General features: G+C 38.2%; 2 non-coding genes across 2 annotated transcripts; both read left to right on the top strand.

The window, feature by feature from the left end:
• The first annotated feature begins 6,365 nt into the window (after positions 1-6,365).
• Positions 6,366-6,472, top strand: LOC146951658 (small nucleolar RNA R71). The gene has a single exon (XR_015025115.1). It is a non-coding gene; the product is annotated as a small nucleolar RNA R71 (small nucleolar RNA).
• A 13,513-nt stretch (positions 6,473-19,985) lies between these two features.
• LOC146951657 (small nucleolar RNA R71) lies at positions 19,986-20,092 on the top strand. Its single transcript, XR_015025114.1, has one exon. It is a non-coding gene; the product is annotated as a small nucleolar RNA R71 (small nucleolar RNA).
• The last annotated feature ends 576 nt before the right edge of the window (positions 20,093-20,668 follow it).

Here is a 20,668-nt window from a genome sequence, read left to right as displayed (position 1 = left end):
AGTGGCCGATTTGCATTGAATCTTAGCATGTGACAATTCGTTGGATAGGTAAACAACATAGCTACGACTTCCATGGGATATTTTTGCATTCTCTAAAATTTCGGCCAAAATGGAGGTTAAGAAAATCTCCTCGTTAATTTAGGACATTACTCGTTTTATTGGATTTTTTACTAGGAAGGCCATAATGTGGCCAGTTTGTATTGAATCTTAGCATGTGACAATTTGTTGGATAAGTAAACAACATAGCTACGACTTCCAAGGTATATTTTTGCATTCTCTAAAAATTCGGCCAAAATGGAGGTTAAGAAAATCTCCTCGTTAATTTAGGACTGATAGGGCCAAACCGCAAGTGCACGGCCTATCGAAGTAATAGTAGTAAGTAGAGTTATCGTTCCGCTAGGGAGTTGTTCAACTTAATTAAATTTTAGTGAATGATTAGAGGAGAGAAAGATAATAAAAGAGAGTTTGATTGCTGAAGGTAAAAACAATAGTAATAAAGGGCCTCAGGATCATTGGTTCATCATAATGACTAATCCTTTACTAGACAAAACCTAAACATCTAATTTCATGATTTACACACTAATTTCTAAAGACCGGTTTCCCTTAGCCCCTCACCTTTCCGATGAAAGTCCAGTGAGAGTTTACTTCTAGTAACCAAGCCTATTTCACTGACATGATTACTAGAAGATGCATAGAGGATTGAAACTACTCTTTGTCTCAATAATTGCAAAGACTATTTCACTGTTTTGCAATTATTGTCTAGATTCACTTGTTCCAACATCAAGACTCCGCTCTCGCTTTATGAATTGATGTTTGGGATGATGGATTAACGATTATCAAACCCTCCGCTTTCGCTTCCACAGTTTGATAATTGTTAATCCACGTTAAGACGGTGAATCTAGATTAGAAATTAGGGTTACATAGAAATTAGGGTTTAGACATGTTTTGTTTAGGATTGAGTTATTAGACTCCCCAATAATCCTAAGACGAAGAAGTCAACTCACTCATGTTCATCGTAGACATGGGGGAAGAAGAGAGAAAATAACAGTAAAGTAAATTGCAAAGAAAGTAAAAGGGAAAATAAAGACTTTTATTAAAATAGCAATTGAAATAAACAAAGTAAAGGATCATTGTTTATGGTGGAGAGCTACTCTATTTATAGCTTTACATCTGACTTAGAAACTAAGCAACTAAAAGGATAAAACGGTAAAGCTGCAACAGGGTAACTTGGGCTTGAAGAAAAGCAGCAAAACAGGTCCTGGAGACGGGCACGGCCGTGCCACATGTTGGCACGGGCCGTGCCAAGCTTCTGGTAAGGGGAGATTATATTTTTGCCCCGTATCTTCGTATTCTTGCGCTGTATTTGCTCCAGTCCTCTTTCTTTTGCTCCAAGGCACCTTCCACCATATATTTATTCCTAAAATAAAATAAAACACAATTTGAAGTAAAATATTCTAAACTAAAATAAAATGCAATAAAATAAAATCAAATCTAAAATAAAACTAAACTAAATAAGGCAATAAATAAGACTATCTATGACTCATCAAACTCCCCCACACTTGAATCTTTGCTTGTCCTCAAGCAAAAGGCAACAGACATAGCAGTAACTAAAAGATTATTATGGCAATATTAAGAACATAACTCTCAAAGAAAGGTTTTGCTTCAAGTACACTAATTACAATTTTAAATACTTCTCAAGAACCTATTCTACCCAACATCAAGTCTCAAGCGAGTGTGTGTGTGCAGTCCAACCCTTTTCTTGCTCCTGTATAAGACAGATATTATGAGGAATAGGTTCTATCCTTAGTGCTAAAGTAACCGAGAAAAGTCCTTTCTTCATTTCATATAAGAGTGATGGGAATTTAAGTTAAAATTAGATTAGATTAACAATTAAGCACAAGGGGCTGCAGATGCTTAGGGGCTATCTATCCTCGTAGGAAGTCTTCTCGGATGTAAATGTCCTTTCCCCCTAGATTCAAAATCACCCTAAGCAGTGCTGCAAAATTTATTTATTTGTTTCATCTCCGCGTAGGAAGTCTTTTTGGATGTAATTGTCCTTTCCCCCTAGCATTGATGAATTTGTTTCACATTAAGTTAAAATTAGGGAGTCACCACCACAATTAGGAAGTTAGGGATTGTCCTTTCCCCCACATGTTGGTGCCATTCTCCCGCCCCATTTAACTTTAACAAATTAATAAGAATATAACAATTAAGAACAATTTGATTAATTTCCCACACAAACTTATACTACTTTTACTCTAAAAAGGGTCTAAGTTAACACTAAAGACAGAACGTGTTCCTTAAAATACCTATTCATACATTTACTCAAGGATTGCAACCGAGTGCTTTTCTCATTGGAGAATTTTCACATTAAAACAAGATATGGGTATAGCAAGAACATAAGAAACTACTTTTATGTACAAGAAGCAACCTAAGGAAGAGACAAAACAAAAAATTTTCATGCCATTTCTACATTAAAAACAAGCTACTAGTCATGCCTCTTGCTTATAAAAACAAAACAAAAGAATAAAGTTCAAGGGAGTTTGGAAACACTACGACTCTAGACACTTTATTAGCCCCCCCCCCCCCCCCCCACACTTAGGGGAAGCATTGTCCTCAATGATTCAAAGAAAAAGAAATTAAAAGAGAAGAAGTAGAAGAAGAACAAAGAAGGAGTAGAAGAAGAGTAGTAGAGAGAGAGAGAAGAAGGGAAAAGAGGAAGAGGAAAGCTCACTTGTTATTGAGGTCCATAAGGAGGACCTTGAAGTTGGAGGTGTTGCATCATCCGACGGAGCATCTCATTATTTTCATCATTGACACGGTTGCCCCTTTGAACTTCATTGCGAAGGCCGGATATCTCAACACCTTGCCTTTGTTGCTCGGTGCTCATCCTCTCGATTTCATTGTGAATCCATGTCCATCTTTGATTTTCATTAAGCTCTCCGGCTTCATGGCCATGGTGCCCCTCTTGGTGCAAGTTAGCACCTTCTCCTTCATCATGGTGCAAGCTAGCACCCTCTCCTTCATCATCTTGTTGTTCTAGAACCTGCACATCATCAACATACAACCAATTTTCTTCCACCTCGGTGGTAGTCCGGGATGGGTTAGGCAATAAAAACATGATTGGCACATTAAGCTTAAGTTGGTAATTGAGTGGTGGACGATGTTTAATGAAATTCATAGCAATGAGGGTTTCCCGGTTAAGCTTATTGTTTCCCTCAATTGGTTTGATCCCCTCATCAAAACACCTAGCTATGTATGTAATGATGCCACCCACCACTATGTCTCCCCTACCGGCTGGTCTAGTAGCTACAAAATCTAGGTAATCAATCAAGTAAAAGCCAGTGTTGACGGGGTGGTTGTAGAGCATTGCCCATAACATGAACAACTCATCGGTTCTAGTGTTTCCTAGCTCGGTTCTACCCCAAATGGTGCAAGCCATGACCCTCTGAAGGTACCTAAGTACGGGGTTGTGAATGTTGCTAGCTTTGTTGGCTCTAGGGACATAGTTATCAAGGCCGGTGATACGGTTCCAAAAGGCAGCTGGGTCATAGTTATCCGGTTTCAGACTATCATCCCAATGATCATGAATATACCCCTCATTGACAAAACCTAAGGCTTCACAAAAGTGCTGAAGAGACATATTATAATCAATGTTCATTAACCGGAAAACAACTCTATGATTAGGGTTATCAAAGTTCAACTTATCTTTGGTAAAAACATGTGAGCTTAAAAATTCATAAGTAAAATTCTCATAACCCCTCATAGGTGTTAGCATATCAGTCCAACCTAGCCTACCCATCAACCTAAAAACATCATCTCTAAGCCCTAGCATTTGCAAATCATAGGAATCAGGATATCTAGAGGGATGTAAGGTTTTAGAAGTAAGAATTTTGTACCTGTCCCTTTGTTTGTTGTCTTTGAACTGAATTCCATGATTCTTCACTTGTGCTTGCTTCTTTGGGGGAGGTCCTCCTTGAGAGCTTGCTGGTTCTTTACCACTTCTTCTTGAAGCCATTGACCCTTGTTGAAATTGGTTTTGAAGGTTTAGGGTTTGGGAGGATTTTTGGTGGAAAGGATTGGTTTAGGGTTGGGGTTGATGTTTAAGGAAGGTTTGTTGGTTTGGAGGTGGAGATTGGTTAAGGTTTTGTGGTGTTTGGGTTAGGTTTTGAAAGATTAGGGTTTTGGTGAATTGTGGGTATGAGTGGATGAAAGATGTTTTTGATTGGTGGTTTTTGTTTGGGATGATGTTTGTGATTGATTGGTGAAAGAATTGAGTGAATTGGTGAAGTTTTGAGGGAGATATGAAGGTTTGAAGGTTTGAAAGTTATGGAGGTTTAGAGAGAAGTTTGAAAGATGAAAGAGGGTTGTGGTTTGTGAATGAGGAAGAAGGAAGAAAAATTTGATGTTATAGGGTGTGCAGAGATCGGGCACGGCCGTGCCACCCTTGGCACGGGCCGTGCCACCCTTGGCACGGGCCGTGCCAACTTTCTGTGGCTCAAGGCTATGTTTTTCTTCAAATACCTGGCACGGCCGTGCCAACCTCAGCACGGGCCGTGCCAACCTTCTGGTAAGGAGGGCTTCAAAATTTTTCAATTTCTTGATTTTTTTCGAATCACACTTGGACAATTACGTACAAAACAACTTAAAACAAAGAAAAACAAAACAAAAGAAATTAAATGCGTGGGTTGCCTCCCACGAAGCGCTCTTTTAATGTCATTAGCTTGACGGTTAGAAAGAGTCCTTAGAATGGATCAAAGATATCATGTTGTGTAGATGGCGCTATAAAACGTTCTTTCACAACATGATCGTTAAGCATGCAACAAGAGTAAAGAGCGGGACCTTTCATAACGTTTTCCAACTCAAATCCTACCATCTTATCACTCACTTGAAAGACTATCCTACCAAGTTTAACATCAATGAGAGCTCCTGCAGTTGCGAGGAAAGGTCTACCTAGGATTATAGGGACGTCATCGTCCTCATCAATGTCAACGACTACAAAATCAGTGGGGATGTATATCCCTTCTATCTTAACGGTTATGTCCTCGACAAATCCTACAATTTTCATGGTAGAACGATCAGCAATTTTCAATTCCATCTCGGTAGGTTTCAATTCTCCTATCCCTATCCTTTTAAGAAGAGACAAAGGCAGCAAACTAACACTAGCTCCTAAGTCACATAAGGCTTTGTTTATGGTTTCATTCCCGATTTCACATGGTATAGCAAAGCTACCTGGATCTCTAAGCTTAGGGGGTGCTTCTTGGATGATTGCACTAGTTTCCTTAGCCAAGGTTATTGTCTCATTATGCTCTATAGCCCTTTTCTTTGAAAAAATTTCCTTTAAAAACTTGGCATATAGAGGCATCCTAGACAAAGCTTCAGCAAAGGGAAGTTTAATGCAAATCTTCCTAAGTATGTTAACAAATTTTTCAAACTTACCCTCTAGTTTAAGCTTATCAGGATGTAAGGGGGATGGAGTTTTGTTTTCTTCAAGTGGTTTTGCTTCTTCTATCGCAACTTTATCACCTAAGGGCTTGACATTTTCTTTCCCAATGTTTTTAACCTTAGCAAAAGTTTCGCCTAACTTACTACCCCCAAAAGATATGACATTAACTTGGGCTTTGGGATTGGCTTCGGTTTGACCAGGAAAGACTCCCGGTGTTTGGGAAGAGGTAGCCACTTGTTGGGCTATTTGAGCGATTTGAGTTTCAAGCATTTTAGAGTGAGTAGCAATAGAATCAACCTTGGTATTGAGCTTGGAAAGAGAATCATTCAGAAATCCAGTTTGGTTTTTAAGTTCTTGAAGTTGTTTGTTTTGGTTGGCAATAGAATTTTCCAACAAAATTTCCAAATTGGATTTCTGAGTGAATCTTTGGTTGTTTACATAACCGGGTGGTGCTACTTGTCCATATGGATTTTGGTTTTTATAAAAATTTTGATTTTGTCTCATCCCTTGGTTGTATTGAGCATAATTCATTTGCTCAACACCGTTAATAGCACTACCTAGTTGGCAATCAACACCAGCATGACCAGTTATACCACATATTTCACAAGAAGGAGTAAAAGCAGAATTAATAGCACTAACATTGAGTTTTTCAAGTTTTTCAGTTAGTGTGTCAATTTTAGAAGCAAGGTGGTCATAGTTAGAGACTTCGTGTATACCTGCCTCCTTTTTGGAGGGTGAAGGACTAGTGATGGCTCTCTCGTCGGTCCACTTGTAGTGATTTTGAGCCATGTCTTCGATCAAGGCATACGCCTCCATGTAATTCTTGTTCATAAGTGCTCCACCTGCAGCTGCATCAACAGACATCTTAGTGGTATAAGACAAGCCATTATAAAAAGTGTGGACTATAAGCCACTTCTCTAGGCCATGGTGGGGGCAAAGTCTTAGCATTTCTTTGAAACGCTCCCACGCCTCATAGAGAGATTCCCCATCTTTTTGGTTGAACCGTGTGATTTGGTCTCTAAGTTTAGCGGTTTTAGATGGTGGAAAGAAACGGGCAAGGAATGCTTGCCTCATCTGATCCCATGAAGTAATGGAACCGACTTCGAGGGAATGGAACCAAGCGCTAGCTCTATCCCTTAAGGAAAAGGGAAAGAGATGAAGTCTTACGGCTTCTTGGTTCTCCTTCATGGTTCCACTAATTCGTAGGAAAACAGAGATGTGAAGACTGGGATCCTCAGTGGGGGATCCCGGGAATTGGTTTTGCTGCACCAAGTGAAGCAGGGCAGGCTTAATTTCAAAATTGTCATCCTCAACCGTTGGGTACACAATAACAGCTTGTGGCTCAGCCGTAGACGGCGTTGCATACTCTTTGAGAGTGCGATTGGCCATGGCGGTGTTATTTTGTGCCGCTCTCCTCCTTCTATGTAAGAACCTTTCGATCTCGGGTATGAATACCGCTCGATTTCTAGTTCTTCGCATAAAAGGTTGAGAACCCAAGAAGTTAACGATAACAGAAAAATAAAAAGTTAAAAATAAAAAGAAAAGAGAAAGAAGAGAGAATTATAATCACTAAGAAAAAGCTAACTAAATTAGTTAACTCCCCGGCAACGGCGCCAAAAACTTGATAGGGCCAAACCGCAAGTGCACGGCCTATCGAAGTAATAGTAGTAAGTAGAGTTATCGTTCCGCTAGGGAGTTGTTCAACTTAATTAACTTTTAGTGAATGATTAGAGGAGAGAAAGTTAATAAAAGAGAGTTTGATCGCTGAAGGTAAAAACAATAGTAATAAAAGGCCTTAGGATCATTGGTTCATCATAATGACTAATCCTTTACTAGACAAAACCTAAACATCTAATTTCATGATTTACACACTAATTTCTAAAGACCGGTTTCCCTTAGCCCCTCACCTTTCCGATGAAAGTCCAGTGAGAGTTTACTTCTAGTAACCAAGCCTATTTCACTGACATGATTGCTAGAAGATGCATAGAGGATTGAAACTACTCTTTGTCTCAATAATTGCAAAGACTATTTCACTGTTTTGCAATTATTGTCTAGATTCACTTGTTCCAACATCAAGACTCCGCTCTCGCTTTATGAATTGATGTTTGGGATGATGGATTAACGATTATCAAACCCTCCGCTTTCGCTTCCACAGTTTGATAATTGTTAATCCACGTTAAGACGGTGAATCTAGATTAGAAATTAGGGTTACATAGAAATTAGGGTTTAGACATGTTTTGTTTAGGATTGAGTTATTAGACTCCCCAATAATCCTAAGACGAAGAAGTCTACTCACTCATGTTCATCGTAGACATGGGGGAAGAAGAGAGAAAATAACAGTAAAGTAAATTGCAAAGAAAGTAAAAGGGAAAATAAAGACTTTTATTAAAATAGCAATTGAAATAAACAAAGTAAAGGATCATTGTTTATGGTGGAGAGCTACTCTATTTATAGCTTTACATCTGACTTAGAAACTAAGCAACTAAAAGGATAAAACGGTAAAGCTGCAACAGGGTAACTTGGGCTTGAAGAAAAGCAGCAAAACAGGTCCTGGAGACGGGCACGGCCGTGCCACATGTTGGCACGGGCCGTGCCAAGCTTCTGGTAAGGGGAGATTATATTTTTGCCCCGTATCTTCGTATTCTTGCGCTGTATTTGCTCCAGTCCTCTTTCTTTTGCTCCAAGGCACCTTCCACCATATATTTATTCCTAAAATAAAATAAAACACAATTTGAAGTAAAATATTCTAAACTAAAATAAAATGCAATAAAATAAAATCAAATCTAAAATAAAACTAAACTAAATAAGGCAATAAATAAGACTATCTATGACTCATCAAGGACATTACTCGTTTTCGACCCTTTTTTACTAGGAAGGCCATAAAGTGGCCGATTTGTATTGAATCTTAGCATGTGACAATTCGTTGGATAGGTAAACAACATAACTACGACTTCCATGGGATATTTTTGCATTCTCTAAAATTTCGGCCAAAATGGAGGTTAAGAAAATCTCCTCGTTAATTTAGGACATTACTCGTTTTCGACCCTTTTTTACTAGGAAGGCCATAAAGTGGCCGATTTGTATTGAATCTTAGCATGTGACAATTCGTTGGATAGGTAAACAACATAACTATGACTTCCATGGGATATTTTTGCATTCTCTAAGATTTCGGCCAAATTGGAGGTTAAGAAAATCTCCTCCTTAATTTAGGACATTACTCGTTTTATACCATTTTTTACTAGGAAGGCCATAATGTGGCCGGTTTGTATTGAATCTTAGCATGTGACAATTCGTTGGATAGGTAAACAACATAACTACGACTTCCATGGGATATTTTTGCATTCTCTAAAATTTCGGCCAAAATGGAGGTTAAGAAAATCTCCTCGTTAATTTAGGACATTACTCGTTTTATACCATTTTTTACTAGGAAGGCCATAATGTGGCCGGTTTGTATTGAATCTTAGCATGTGACAATTTGTTGGATAAGTAAACAACATAGCTACGACTTCCAAGGTATATTTTTGCATTCTCTAAAAATTCGGCCATAATGGAGGTTAAGAAAATCTCCTCGTTAATTTAGGACATTACTCGTTTTCGACCCTTTTTTACTAGGAAGGCCATAATGTGGCCGATTTGCATTGAATCTTAGCATGTGACAATTCGTTGGATAGGTAAACAACATAACTACGAATTCCATGGGATATTTTTGCATTCTCTAAAAATTCGGCCAAAATGGAGGTTAAGAAAATCTCCTCGTTAATTTAGGACATTACTCGTTTTCGACCCTTTTTTACTAGCAAGGCCATAAAGTGGCCGATTTGTATTCAATCTTAGCATGTGACAATTCGTTGGATAGGTAAACAACATAACTACGACTTCCATGTGATATTTTTGCATTCTCTAAAAATTCGGCCAAAATGGAGGTTAAGAAAATTTCCTCGTTAATTTAGGACATTACTCGTTTTCGACCCTTTTTTACTAGGAAGGCCATAAAGTGGCCGATTTGTATTGAATCTTAGCATGTGACAATTCGTTGGATAGGTAAACAACATAACTAAGACTTCCATGGGATATTTTTGCATTCTCTAAAATTTCGGCCAAAATGGAGGTTAAGAAAATCTCCTTGTTAATTTAGGACATTACTCGTTTTATACCATTTTTTACTAGGAAGGCCATAATGTGGCCGGTTTGTATTGAATCTTAGCATGTGACAATTTGTTGGATAAGTAAACAACATAGCTACGACTTCCAAGGTATATTTTTGCATTCTCTAAAAATTTGGCCAAAATGGAGGTTAAGAAAATCTCCTCGTTAATTTAGGACATTACTCGTTTTCGACCCTTTTTTACTAGGAAGGCCATAAAGTGGCCGATTTGTATTGAATCTTAGCACGTGACAATTCGTTGGATAGGTAAACAACATAACTATGACTTCCATGGGATCTTTTTGCATTCTCTAAAATTTCGGCCAAAATGGAGGGGACATTACTCGTTTTCGACCCTTTTTTACTAGGAAGGCCATAAAGTGGCCGATTTGTATTGAATCTTAGCATGTGACAATTTGTTGGATAGGTAAACAACATAACTACGACTTCCATGGGATATTTTTGCATTCTCTAAAAATTCGGCCAAAATGGAGGTTAAGAAAATATCCTCGTTAATTTAGGACATTACTCGTTTTCGACCCTTTTTTACTGGGAAGGCCATAAAGTGGCCGATTTGTATTGAATCTTAGCATGTGACAATTCGTTGGATAGGTAAAAACCATAACTACGACTTCCATGGGATATTTTTGCATTCTCTAAAATTTCGGCCAAAATGGAGGTTAAGAAAATCTCCTCTTTAACTTAAGACATTACTCGTTTTATACCATTTTTTACTAGGAAGGCCATAATGTGGCCGGTTTGTATTGAATCTTAGCATGTGACAATTTGTTGGATAAGTAAACAACATAGCTACGACTTCCAAGGTATATTTTTGCATTCTCTAAAAATTTGGCCAAAATGGAGGTTAAGAAAATCTCCTCGTTAATTTAGGACATTACTCGTTTTCGACCCTTTTTTACTAGGAAGGCCATAAAGTGGCCGATTTGTATTGAATCTTAGCACGTGACAATTCGTTGGATAGGTAAACAACATAACTATGACTTCCATGGGATCTTTTTGCATTCTCTAAAATTTCGGCCAAAATGGAGGGGACATTACTCGTTTTCGACCCTTTTTTACTAGGAAGGCCATAAAGTGGCCGATTTGTATTGAATCTTAGCATGTGACAATTCGTTGGATAGGTAAACAACATAACTACGACTTCCATGGGATATTTTTGCATTCTCTAAAAATTCGGCCAAAATGGAGGTTAAGAAAATCTCCTCGTTAATTTAGGACATTACTCGTTTTCGACCCTTTTTTACTAGCAAGGCCATAAAGTGGCCGATTTGTATTCAATCTTAGCATGTGACAATTCGTTGGATAGGTAAACAACATAACTACGACTTCCATGTGATATTTTTGCATTCTCTAAAAATTCGGCCAAAATGGAGGTTAAGAAAATTTCCTCGTTAATTTAGGACATTACTCGTTTTCGACCCTTTTTTACTAGGAAGGCCATAAAGTGGCCGATTTGTATTGAATCTTAGCATGTGACAATTCGTTGGATAGGTAAACAACATAACTAAGACTTCCATGGGATATTTTTGCATTCTCTAAAATTTCGGCCAAAATGGAGGTTAAGAAAATCTCCTTGTTAATTTAGGACATTACTCGTTTTATACCATTTTTTACTAGGAAGGCCATAATGTGGCCGGTTTGTATTGAATCTTAGCATGTGACAATTTGTTGGATAAGTAAACAACATAGCTACGACTTCCAAGGTATATTTTTGCATTCTCTAAAAATTTGGCCAAAATGGAGGTTAAGAAAATCTCCTCGTTAATTTAGGACATTACTCGTTTTCGACCCTTTTTTACTAGGAAGGCCATAAAGTGGCCGATTTGTATTGAATCTTAGCACGTGACAATTCGTTGGATAGGTAAACAACATAACTATGACTTCCATGGGATCTTTTTGCATTCTCTAAAATTTCGGCCAAAATGGAGGGGACATTACTCGTTTTCGACCCTTTTTTACTAGGAAGGCCATAAAGTGGCCGATTTGTATTGAATCTTAGCATGTGACAATTCGTTGGATAGGTAAACAACATAACTACGACTTCCATGGGATATTTTTGCATTCTCTAAAAATTCGGCCAAAATGGAGGTTAAGAAAATATCCTCGTTAATTTAGGACATTACTCGTTTTCGACCCTTTTTTACTAGGAAGGCCATAAAGTGGCCGATTTGTATTGAATCTTAGCATGTGACAATTCGTTGGATAGGTAAAAACCATAACTACGACTTCCATGGGATATTTTTGCATTCTCTAAAATTTCGGCCAAAATGGAGGTTAAGAAAATCTCCTCTTTAACTTAAGACATTACTCGTTTTATACCATTTTTTACTAGGAAGGCCATAATGTGGCCGGTTTGTATTGAATCTTAGCATGTGACAATTCGTTGGATAGGTAAAAACCATAACTACGACTTCCATGGGATATTTTTGCATTCTCTAAAATTTCGGCCAAAATGGAGGTTAAGAAAATCTCCTCTTTAACTTAAGACATTACTCGTTTTATACCATTTTTTACTAGGAAGGCCATAATGTGGCCGATTTGTATTGAATCTTAGCATGTGACAATTCGTTGGATAGGTAAACAACATAGCTACGACTTCCATGGTTTATTTTTACATTCTCTAAAAATTCGGCCAAAAAGGATGTTAAGAAAATTTCCTCGTCAATTTAGGGAATTTACTCGTTTTCAACCGTTTTTTACTAGGAAGCCCAGAAAGTGGCCGATTTGAATTGAATCTTAGCATGTGACAATTCGTTGGATAGGTAAACAACACAGCTACGACGTCCATGGTTTATTTTTACATTCTCTAAAAATTCGGCCAAAATGGATGTTAAGAAAATTTCCTCGTCAATTTAGGAAAGCCCAGAAATTGGCAGAGTTGAATTGAATCTTAGCATGTGACAATTCGTTGAATATGTAAAGAACATAGCTACGACTTCCATGGTTTATTTTTACATTCTCTAAAAATTCAGCCAAAATGGATGTTAAGAAAATTTCCTCGTCAATTTAGGGAGGCGCAGAAAGTGGCCGAGTTGAATTGAATCTTAGCATGTGACAATTCGTTGGATAGGTAAACAACATAGCTACGACTTCCATGGTTTATTTTTACATTCTCTAAAAATTCGGCCAAGATGGATGTTAAGAAAATTTCCTCGTCAATTTAGGGAATTTACTCGTTTTCAACCGTTTTTTTACTAGGAAGCCCAAAAAGTGGCCGATTTGAATTGAATCTTAGCATGTCACAATTCGTTGGATAGGTAAACAACACATCTACGACTTTCATGGTTTATTTTTACATTCTCTAGAAATTCGGCGAAAATGGATGTTAAGAAAATTTCCTCGTCAATTTAAGGAAGCCCATAAATTGGCCAAGTTGAATTGAATCTTAGCATGTGACAATTCGTTGGATAGGTAAACAACACAGCTACGACTTCCATGGTTTATTTTTACATTCTCTAAAAATTCGGCCAAAATGGATATTAAGAAAATTTCCTCGTCAATTTAGGGAAGCCCAGAAATTGGCAGAGTTGAATTGAATCTTAGCATGTGACAATTCGTTGGATAGGTAAAGAACACAGCTACGACTTCCATGGTTAATTTTTACATTCTCTAAAAATTCAGCCAAAATGGATGTGAAGAAAATTTCCTCGTCAATTTAGGGAGGCGCCGAAAGTGGCCGAGTTGAATTGAATCTTAGCATGTGACAATTCGTTGGATAGGTAAACAATATAGCTACGACTTCCATGGTTTATTTTTACATTCTCTAAAAATTTGGCCAAAATGGATGTTAAGAAAATTTCCTCGTCAATTTAGGGAATTTACTCGTTTTCAACCGTTTTTTACTAGGAAGCCTAGAAAGTGGCCGATTTGCATTGAATCTTAGCATGTGACAATTTGTTGGATAGGTAAACAACATAGCTACGACTTCCATGGTTTATTTTTAGATTCTCTAAAAATTTGGCCAAAATGGATGTTAAGAAAATTTCCTCGTCAATTTAGGGAATTTACTCATTTTCAACCGTTTTTTACTAGGAAGCCTAGAAAGTGGCCGATTTGCATTGAATCTTAGCATGTGACAATTCGTTGGATAGGTAAACAACATAGCTACGACTTCCATGGGATATTTTTGCATTCTCTAAAATTTCGGCCAAAATGGAGGTTAAGAAAATCTCCTCGTTAATTTAGGACATTACTCGTTTTATGCCATTTTTTACTAGGAAGGCCATAATGTGGCCGGTTTGTATTGAATCTTAGCATGTGACAATTTGTTGGATAAGTAAACAACATAGCTACGACTTCCAAGGTAAATTTTTGCATTCTCTAAAAATTCGGCCAAAATGGAGGTTAAGAAAATCTCCTCGTTAATTTAGGACTGATAGGGCCAAACCACAAGTGCACGGCCTATCGAAGTAATAGTAGTAAGTAGAGTTATCGTTCCGCTAGGGAGTTGTTCAACTTAATTAACTTTTAGTGAATGATTAGAGGAGAGAAAGTTAATAAAAGAGAGTTTGATTGCTGAAGGTAAAAACAATAGTAATAAAGGGCCTTAGGATCATTGGTTCATCATAATGACTAATCCTTTACTAGACAAAACCTAAACATCTAATTTCATGATTTACACACTAATTTCTAAAGACCGGTTTCCTTTAGCCCCTCACCTTTCCGATGAAAGTCCAGTGAGAGTTTACTTCTAGTAACCAAGCCTATTTCACTGACATGATTACTAGAAGATGCATAGAGGATTGAAACTACTCTTTGTCTCAATAATTGCAAAGACTATTTCACTGTTTTGCAATTATTGTCTAGATTCACTTGTTCCAACATCAAGACTCCGCTCTCGCTTTATGAATTGATGTTTGGGATGATGGATTAACGATTATCAAACCCTCCGCTTTCGCTTCCACAGTTTGATAATTGTTAATCCACGTTAAGACGGTGAATCTAGATTAGAAATTAGGGTTACATAGAAATTAGGGTTTAGACATGTTTTGTTTAGGATTGAGTTATTAGACTCCCCAATAATCCTAAGACGAAGAAGTCTACTCACTCATGTTCATCGTAGACATGGGGGAAGAAGAGAGAAAATAACAGTAAAGTAAATTGCAAAGAAAGTAAAAGGGAAAATAAAGACTTTTATTAAAATAGCAATTGAAATAAACAAAGTAAAGGATCATTGTTTATGGTGGAGAGCTACTCTATTTATAGCTTTACATCTGACTTAGAAACTAAGCAACTAAAAGGATAAAACGGTAAAGCTGCAACAGGGTAACTTGGGCTTGAAGAAAAGCAGCAAAACAGGTCCTGGAGACGGGCACGGGCCGTGCCAAGCTTCTGGTAAGGGGAGATTATATTTTTGCCCCGTATCTTCGTATTCTTGCGCTGTATTTGCTCCAGTCCTCTTTCTTTTGCTCCAAGGCACCTTCCACCATATATTTATTCCTAAAATAAAATAAAACACAATTTGAAGTAAAATATTCTAAACTAAAATAAAATGCAATAAAATAAAATCAAATCTAAAATAAAACTAAACTAAATAAGGCAATAAATAAGACTATCTATGACTCATCAAACTCCCCCACACTTGAATCTTTGCTTGTCCTCAAGCAAAAGGCAACAGACATAGCAGTAACTAAAAGATTATTATGGCAATATTAAGAACATAACTCTCAAAGAAAGGTTTTGCTTCAAGTACACTAATTACAATTTTAAATACTTCTCAAGAACCTATTCTACCCAACATCAAGTCTCAAGCGAGTGTGTGTGTGCAGTCCAACCCTTTTCTTGCTCCTGTATAAGACAGATATTATGAGGAATAGGTTCTATCCTTAGTGCTAAAGTAACCGAGAAAAGTCCTTTCTTCATTTCATATAAGAGTGATGGGAATTTAAGTTAAAATTAGATTAGATTAACAATTAAGCACAAGGGGCTGCAGATGCTTAGGGGCTATCTATCCTCGTAGGAAGTCTTCTCGGATGTAATTGTCCTTTCCCCCTAGATTCAAAATCACCCTAAGCAGTGCTGCAAAATTTATTTATTTGTTTCATCTCCGCGTAGGAAGTCTTTTTGGATGTAATTGTCCTTTCCCCCTAGCATTGATGAATTTGTTTCACATTAAGTTCAAATTAGGGAGTCACCACCACAATTAGGAAGTTAGGGATTGTCCTTTCCCCCACATGTTGGTGCCATTCTCCCGCCCCATTTAACTTTAACAAATTAATAAGAATATAACAATTAAGAACAATTTGATTAATTTCCCACACAAACTTATACTACTTTTACTCTTAAGACTTTAAAGGGTCTAAGTTAACACTAAAGACAGAACGTGTTCCTTAAAATACCTATTCATACATTTACTCAAGGATTGCAACCGAGTGCTTTTCTCATTGGAGAATTTTCACATTAAAACAAGATATGGGTATAGCAAGAACATAAGAAACACAAGAAACTACTTTTATGTACAAGAAGCAACCTAAGGAAGAGACAAAACAAAAAATTTTCATGCCATTTCTACATTAAAAACAAGCTACTAGTCATGCCTCTTGCTTATAAAAACAAAACAAAAGAATAAAGTTCAAGGGAGTTTGGAAACACTACGACTCTAGACACTTTATTAGGCCCCCCCCCCCACACTTAGGGGAAGCATTGTCCTCAATGATTCAAAGAAAAAGAAATTAAAAGAGAAGAAGTAGAAGAAGAAGAAAGAAGGAGTAGAAGAAGAGTAGTAGAGAGAGAGAAGAAGGGAAAAGAGGAAGAGGAAAGCTCACTTGTTATTGAGGTCCATAAGGAGGACCTTGAAGTTGGAGGTGTTGCATCATCCGACGGAGCATCTCATTATTTTCATCATTGACACGGTTTCCCCTTTGAACTTCATTGCGAAGGCCGGATATCTCAACACCTTGCCTTTGTTGCTCGGTGCTCATCCTCTCGATTTCATTGTGAATCCATGTCCATCTTTGATTTTCATTAAGCTCTCCGGCTTCATGGCCATGGTGCCCCTCTTGGTGCAAGTTAGCACCTTCTCCTTCATCATGGTGCAAGCTAGCACCCTCTCCTTCATCATCTTGTTGTTCTAGAACCTGCACATCATCAACATACAACCAATTTTCTTCCACCTCGGTGGTAGTCCGGGGTGGGTTAGGCAATAAAAACATGATTGGCACATTAAGCTTAAGTTGGTAATTGAGTGGTGGACGATGTTTAATGAAATTCATAGCAATGAGGGTTTCCCGGTTAAGCTTATTGTTTCCCTCAATTGGTTTAATCCCCTCATCAAAACACCTAGCTATGTATGTAATGATGCCACCCACCACTATGTCTCCCCTACCGGCTGGTCTAGTAGCTACAAAGTCTAGGTAATCAATCAAGTAAAAGCCAGTGTTGACGGGGTGGTTGTAGAGCATTGCCCATAACATGAACAACTCATCGGTTCTAGTGTTTCCTAGCTCGGTTCTACCCCAAATGGTGCAAGCCATGACCCTCTGAAGGTACCTAAGTACGGGGTTGTGAATGTTGCTAGCTTTGTTGGCTCTAGGGACATAGTTATCAAGGCCGGTGATACGGTTCCAAAAGGCAGCTGGGTCATAGTTATCCGGTTTCAGACTATCATCCCAATGATCATGAATATACCCCTCATTGACAAAACCTAAGGCTTCACAAAAGTGCTGAAGAGACATATTATAATCAATGTTCATTAACCGGAAAACAACTCTATGATTAGGGTTATCAAAGTTCAACTTATCTTTGGTAAAAACATGTGAGCTTAAAAATTCATAAGTAAAATTCTCATAACCCCTCATAGGTGTTAGCATATCAGTCCAACCTAGCCTACCCATCAACCTAAAAACATCATCTCTAAGCCCTAGCATTTGCAAATCATAGGAATCAGGATATCTAGAGGGATGTAAGGTTTTAGAAGTAAGAATTTTGTACCTGTCCCTTTGTTTGTTGTCTTTGAACTGAATTCCATGATTCTTCACTTGTGCTTGCTTCTTTGGGGGAGGTCCTCCTTGAGAGCTTGCTGGTTCTTTACCACTTCTTCTTGAAGCCATTGACCCTTGTTGAAATTGGTTTTGAAGGTTTAGGGTTTGGGAGGATTTTTGGTGGAAAGGATTGGTTTAGGGTTGGGGTTGATGTTTAAGGAAGGTTTGTTGGTTTGGAGGTGGAGATTGGTTAAGGTTTTGTGGTGTTTGGGTTAGGTTTTGAAAGATTAGGGTTTTGGTGAATTGTGGGTATGAGTGGATGAAAGATGTTTTTGATTGGTGGTTTTTGTTTGGGATGATGTTTGTGATTGATTGGTGAAAGAATTAAGTGAATTGGTGAAGTTTTGAGGGAGATATGAAGGTTTGAAGGTTTGAAAGTTATGGAGGTTTAGAGAGAAGTTTGAAAGATGAAAGAGGGTTGTGGTTTGTGAATGAGGAAGAAGGAAGAAAAATTTGATGTTATAGGGTGTGTAGAGATCGGGCACGGCCGTGCCACCCTTGGCACGGGCCGTGCCAACTTTATGTGGCTCAAGGCTATGTTTTTCTTCAAATACCTGGCACGGCCGTGCCAACCTCAGCACGGGCCGTGCCAACCTTCTGGTAAGGTGGGCTTCAAATTTTTTCAATTTCTTGATTTTTTTCGAATCACACTTGGACAATTACCTACAAAACAACTTAAAACAAAGAAAAACAAAACAAAAGCAATTAAATGCGTGGGTTGCCTCCCACGAAGCGCTCTTTTAATGTCATTAGCTTGACGGTTAGAAAGAGTCCTTAGAATGGATCAAAGATATCATGTTGTGTAGATGGCGCTATAAAACGTTCTTTCACAACATGATCGTTAAGCATGCAACAAGAGTAAAGAGCGGGACCTTTCATAACGTTTTCCAACTCAAATCCTACCATCTTATCACTCACTTGAAAGACTATCCTACCAAGTTTAACATCAATGAGAGCTCCTGCAGTTGCGAGGAAAGGTCTACCTAGGATTATAGGGACGTCATCGTCCTCATCAATGTCAACGACTACAAAATCAGTGGGGATGTATATCCCTTCTATCTTAACGGTTATGTCCTCGACAAATCCTACAAGTTTCATGGTAGAACGATCAGCAATTTTCAATTCCATCTCGGTAGGTTTCAATTCTCCTATCCCTATCCTTTTAAGAAGAGACAAAGGCAGCAAACTAACACTAGCTCCTAAGTCACACAAGGCTTTGTTTATGGTTTCATTCCCGATTTCACATGGTATAGCAAAGCTACCTGGATCTCTAAGCTTAGGGGGTGCTTCTTGGATGATTGCACTAGTTTCCTTAGCCAAGGCTATTGTCTCATTATGCTCTATAGCCCTTTTCTTTGAAAAAATTTCCTTTAAAAACTTGGCATATAGAGGCATCCTAGACAAAGCTTCAGCAAAGGGAAGTTTAATGCAAATCTTCCTAAGTATGTTAACAAATTTTTCAAACTTACCCTCTAGTTTAAGCTTATCAGGATGTAAGGGGGATGGAGTTTTGTTTTCTTCAAGTGGTTTTGCTTCTTCTATCGCAACTTTATCACCTAAGGGCTTGACATTTTCTTTCCCAATGTTTTTAACCTTAGCAAAAGTTTCGCCTAACTTACTACCCCCAAAAGATATGACATTAACTTGGGCTTTGGGATTGGCTTCGGTTTGACCAGGAAAGACTCCCGGTGTTTGGGAAGAGGTAGCCACTTGTTGGGCTATTTGAGCGATTTCAGTTTCAAGCATTTTAGAGTGAGTAGCAATAGAATCAACCTTGGTATTGAGCTTGGAAAGAGAATCATTCAGAAATCCAGTTTGGTTTTTAAGTTCTTGAAGTTGTTTGTTTTGGTTGGCAATAGAATTTTCCAACAAAATTTCCAAATTGGATTTCTGAGTGAATCTTTGGTTGTTTGCATAACCGGGTGGTGCTACTTGTCCATATGGATTTTGGTTTTTATAAAAATTTTGATTTTGTCTCATCCCTTGGTTGTATTGAGCATAATTCATTTGCTCAACACCGTTAATAGCACTACCTAGTTGGCAATCAACACCAGCATGACCAGTTATACCACATATTTCACAAGAAGGAGTAGAAGCAGAATTAATAGCACTAACATTGAGTTTTTCAAGTTTTTCAGTTAGTGTGTCAATTTTAGAAGCAAGGTGGTCATAGTTAGAGACTTCGTGTATACCTGCCTCCTTTTTGGAGGGTGAAGGACTAGTGATGGCTCTCTCGTCGGTCCACTTGTAGTGATTTTGAGCCATGTCTTCGATCAAGGCATACGCCTCCATGTAATTCTTGTTCATAAGTGCTCCACCTGCAGCTGCATCAACAGACATCTTAGTGGTATAAGACAAGCCATTATAAAAAGTGTGGACTATAAGCCACTTCTCTAGGCCATGGTGGGGGCAAAGTCTTAGCATTTCTTTGAAACGCTCCCACGCCTCATAGAGAGATTCCCCATCTTTTTGGTTGAACCGTGTGATTTGGTCTCTAAGTTTAGCGGTTTTAGATGGTGGAACGAAACGGGCAAGGAATGCTTGCCTCATCTGATCCCATGAAGTAATGGAACCGACTTCGAGGGAATGGAACCAAGCGCTAGCTCTATCCCTTAAGGAAAAGGGAAAGAGATGAAGTCTTACGGCTTCTTGGTTCTCCTTCATGGTTCCACTAATTCGTAGGAAAACAGAGATGTGAAGATTGGGATCCTCAGTGGGGGATCCCGAGAATTGGTTTTGCTGCACCAAGTTAAGCAGGGCAGGCTTAATTTCAAAATTGTCATCCTCAACCGTTGGGTACACAATAACAGCTTGTGGCTCAGCCGTAGACGGCGTTGCATACTCTTTGAGAGTGCGATTGGCCATGGGGGTGTTATTTTGTGCCGCTCTCCTCCTTCTATGTAAGAACCTTTCGATCTCGGGTATGAATACCGCTCGATTTCTAGTTCTTCGCATAAAAGGTTGAGAACCCAAGAAGTTAACGATAACAGAAAAATAAAAAGTTAAAAATAAAAAGAAAAGAGAAAGAAGAGAGAATTCTAATCACTAAGAAAAAGCTAATTAAATTAGTTAACTCCC

The sequence above is a fragment of the Medicago sativa genome, chromosome 1 (assembly GCF_051527215.1).
Source record: "Medicago sativa cultivar Bolivia chromosome 1, Bolivia_mono, whole genome shotgun sequence".
Classification (NCBI taxonomy): Eukaryota; Viridiplantae; Streptophyta; class Magnoliopsida; order Fabales; family Fabaceae; genus Medicago; species Medicago sativa.
Note: the sequence above shows the minus strand (reverse complement) of the source record. Positions and strands in the feature narration are given on the sequence as shown.